Source organism: Lynx canadensis, chromosome B1, assembly GCF_007474595.2.
Source record: "Lynx canadensis isolate LIC74 chromosome B1, mLynCan4.pri.v2, whole genome shotgun sequence".
Lineage (NCBI taxonomy): Eukaryota > Metazoa > Chordata > Mammalia > Carnivora > Felidae > Lynx > Lynx canadensis.
In genome coordinates this window covers 194,003,926-194,008,287 of record NC_044306.2, presented here as the reverse complement: position 1 = coordinate 194,008,287, position 4,362 = coordinate 194,003,926, and the positions used below count along the sequence as shown (strand labels likewise).

Sequence of the window (4,362 nt, the reverse complement as noted above, 5' to 3'; positions counted from 1 at the left end):
GGTCGAGGAAGAGAAAATAAGGTCTGGAAGGATTCACGGAACCAGGTTTCTGGGCCACTGTGACATTTTATGCTGAACTCATGACCCGTGTCCATCAAAGAGTGTACTTGGAATTGTCTGGAATATGGTAGGAAACCACCCAGTGAGAGCTGCTTTGGTCAGGGCAGTGGGGGGGTTCAGGTGCGCTGGGGTTTTCCCACACCCGGAACAAGCTGCACCCTCGTGCTGTAAGCAGAGATGGTTCTGTCTGTAATTATGATTACTCGCTGGCCTTCTGTGGTTGGGTAACAATGATACCAGAGATCTCCTGGGGTGCCCCGGGTAGGACTGTTCATTTCCTGTTTCTCTGAAGCAATCTGATTCCTGGCAGCCAGGGGGAAGAAAGGCCCAGCAGCGTATCTCCTTATTCTAAACCCAGGAGCCTTATCTTGGGAAAGTAAATATGGTGGCTGCAGGAAATTTTTGAAAGTGAAATGGGTGGCTGTGGGCGGCTGTCCCCTGTCCCATGCTGGTGTCTTCATCTCGAGGCTCTGATTTAACTGAACTCCTCCAGGTATGGACAAGCTGGGATGGGGGGAACACCCTGAGGAGGGAGGCACAGGCCGCTTTTAAGGAAACTAAGGTTCCAGGAAGCGGAGAAACGGCCCAAAGGCACCCAGCTAGTTAGTGTCCAGAGCAGAGATTCAAGCTTGTGTTGTCTCTCTATAGAATTCATCAGGAGATCATTACCGAGCGCTTGTTATTTGTACGAGGGAAGAAGGAAGAATGTAAACACAGCCAGCCCTTCTAGACTGTCTGGAATTGGCTCCTCTGAGCCCTTTCTCCTTAAGGGCCGCCTCACTAACTGGGTTTCCCAGCCGTTACCAAAAGCAGGGATCACATCGGTCTGGCCACTGAGGCCCCCAAGACCACCAAGCAAGTCCAGTGCGACCACCATCCTTTTGCAGAACTGTCTTCTGAGAGGCAGCTGGGCAGGGAGAAAACTCCAGGTTATAAGATTGCTTGGGGGCTACTAAATTCTGCCACTGCATTTCTGTTTTGTTAATCCTGTGAAATCAACTTTCCAGTTTTGTGCTTCAGGGGGACCCAGGGAGTCGGATTCAAAGGAAGAGGGTGCTTATGGGCAAAAAGGATTTACCTTGAATAACTACATCAGAGGTAAAGAACAATGATTAAGTCCAGAGCAGGCCCCAGCACTCAATCAGTCCCACACCACCACCACCCCCCGGCCCCCCCGTCACCGCCAGCCCGGGGGGGGTGCTGCACCAGGACCAATGGGGGCCACATCGTGGGGCAGTTTTAACAAAGTGGGGAGGACAAGGTTGTCATCTAGGAAAGACTCTCCAGACTCCAAGAGGCCTGTCAAATGCCTCCTGCCCCGCCAGGGACAGCAGGGCCCATTACAGGGGCGCTGGCCTCTCCCCAAGAGGTCCCAAAAAGCTTCGGGAGGAGGAATTTTCAGCTGAAGCTCCTGCCTTGATGAGAAGAGGGAGGGTCATTCCAGCAAATTCAGCTATTGGACAGGAACGGGCTACAGGTATGATCCCACTCTCTCCCTTTTTTTTTTAACTTGAGGTTAAATTCACATAACATAATATTAACCATTTTAAAGTGTACAATTCGGGGCGCCTGGATGGTGCAGTCGGTTAAGCGTCCGACTTCAGCCAGGTCACGATCTCGCAGTCCGTGAGTTCGAGCCCCGCGTCGGGCTCTGAGCTGATGGCTCAGAGCCTGGAGCCTGTTTCCGATTCTGTGTCTCCCTCTCTCTCTGCCCCTCCCCCGTTCATGCTCTGTCTCTCTCTGTCCCAAAAATAAATAAACGTTGAAAAAAAAATTAAAAAAAAAAAAATAAAGTGTACAATTCACGGCACTTAGCACATTCGCAGCGCTGTGCAGGTACACCTGTCCCTGGTTCCAGAACCTCTTCAGAACAAAGCTCATTTCCCCCATTACCCCCTCCCAGCCCCTGGCGACCAGCAGTCTGCACCTGTCTCTGCGGATCTACCTGTTCTGATATTTCATATGCATGGCATTGTACCACGGCCTACAGGGCATCAGGTTGAGGGCGGTTGAACCGTGGTTTTCCTTTTGATAGATCCCAACCTTTGTTGAGACTTTTGTGTGTGTGCAGAAGTGATGCTTTTCATGGTGCAAACCCTGGACGTTGACAAGAGCCTCTCCTCCTCCCATCTTTCACAATCGGGATGCTAGTATCTCAGAGAAAAGCCTTCTATGTTACCCCCGTGCAAATGTTGAGGAATATCTGGGCCGCTTGCCCGGTTGTGACCCTTGGGCTTAACCTCTCGGTCTCATGTCCTCACTTGTAAAATGCAGATGAGACAGTACCTCCTTCACGGGTTTATTGAGAGGAGGAATGAGTGAACACTACAGGTGGAGTGAAAGTGGGGTGAGCCACAGAATAAATGCTCGGTCAATGCCTACACTTCAGCTGTTATGTTTTTCCCAATGTAGGGACATGGGGAGTATCATATCTGCGGAAGAGAGAGCCAAAAGAACTTGCCAAAAGAAAGCAAATATGTATTTTTTTTTTGAGTGCTTATGTTTGCTAAGTCATCCTCACTGCTCCATTTCACGGAGGAGGAAACTGAGGCCCTGAGCAGTTAAGTGTTCCGGAGGTCACACAGCTAGTTAGGCTGAAGGCCTTGGGCGTTCCTCTATCTGGCCCCAGGGTCGCCTCCCGTGTATCAGAGGCCCCTAATCTGGGGTTTAGAATCACACGGTCAGGTCCCCTCACCTCTGTGCGGTTCCAAGCATCTAATTCCGCCTTCCTGGCTTCACAGGGCTGCTGTGGGCTTCCCGCCTGGCTTGTCGCCCTCGTCATCTGGCTGTGACCGGAGACACTCTTGCAGTGCTTCCAAAAAGCAGAGCTGCGGAAGCAGGCTTTCCAGTCACTGGGTTTCTGCCGCTGGAGCCGGCCGGGCACCGCTCAGAGACCGAACAAGGCCCTCGGGTGATGCCTTGCCCGGAAACCCCGGCTGCTGCCTGCTTGGGGCCAGGCACCTGGCCTGCCTTTACTCGCACCATCTCATCAAAGTCTCCCGACTCCCTGGAGAAGGGGAAGCCTTCGGAAGCAAGACGGAAAGGAGCCTCAGGCCCGGAAAAGCAAGGAAGATGTCTCGGGCTTGGCTTCTTGTCCAGCGACAGCACCGGCTCGCCGTGGTAGGTATTGGATCCTGTTGCCAAAGCAAGCCGATGGGCCGTGGAGCTTTCCCTGAGATTCCACAGAAGGATGGCAAGGCTGCAGGCTTTTCCCAGGATGCTAATTAAAACTGCAAGTCGACCAATGCAGCAGCATAAATAATTCAACTTGGAGGAGCACGGGGACCAGGGTTCACACGGCTGCTCAAATCCCTCCAGAGCTCGCAGTCCTGGTTCACAGGCCCCAGAGAGGACAGCGTGCACCGGTGGGAGCTGCCCTGCCTCGCGGGGAACCCTGGATGAGAGGCCTGCACGGCCGCCTTGGTCCTGGCAGCCCATGGCACCTGGGCGTGGCCACTGAGCCCCATCTGGGGGTGCTGCCCGGCCCGCCTATAGCTGCCAAACGGGAGCTGAATCTGGAGGAAGGATGTCCCTCCCCCTGATGGCGTTTCAAGCGCCCTCCAGTTTGGGGCTTGGCCTGGACTCATGTAGGCCTTCTGGTTTCTGATTCCCAGAGCGCCCACAGGTGAACCCTTCTGACACCAGCCTCCTGACGTCACTACCTCTTCCTAGTAGAGTCCCAGGAGCCTGGCTTGGCACTGCCGGGGGGCCGCGGGCCCCCGCTCTCCACCTCAGTGGAACCCAGCTGGCAGCTGTCACATCACCCTGGGATCCTAGGAGGTCAGGGCGACAGGTGCCAGAGGACCACCTTGGTCCTCTTCTGCACTTTCCACTGTCACCGTTTGGGGCCAGGCATTCCCTAAGTGACCAGCACGTCCCCGTCCCCTGCACTCGTGAGGGGAACACTCTCGTGACCCTCACCTTCCAGAGAGACCAGCCGGGGTTCACGGAGGTTGTACGGGCTGCCCAAGAGCACACAGGGGTGGTGGTGAGGCCAGAGCCCACAGTCTTCACGAAGGTCCAAGTCTGCGTAGATCTGCTGGTCACGGGATGGCTTATGGAGCCACGCTCGGCGGTTGGGAGAAGAAACGAGAGGCTCGTGAGGAGGAGGAAGCAAGGATGTTTAGTTCCAAAGCCACGTCAGATGAAGAGAAGGGAGCACAGGGGACACCACAGCTGACGGCGGAATCTGTGGATAAACTGACGCCAGGGCTGAGTTTCTGGCATGAGTCTCTTAACTGTGGGTGGCCGCGGGGGACTTGATTCGCGAGCTCAACACGCCCTCTCCTGCCTCTTCCTCAC

The 4,362-nt window shown here is 54.6% G+C and overlaps 1 long non-coding RNA gene across 1 annotated transcript; it reads left to right on the top strand.

The window, feature by feature from the left end:
* Nucleotides 1–407: 407 nt before the first annotated feature.
* LOC115511637 lies at nt 408–3,673 on the top strand. Its single transcript, XR_003968127.1, has 2 exons — nt 408–553; nt 2,802–3,673. It is a non-coding gene; the product is annotated as an uncharacterized LOC115511637 (long non-coding RNA).
* The last annotated feature ends 689 nt before the right edge of the window (nt 3,674–4,362 follow it).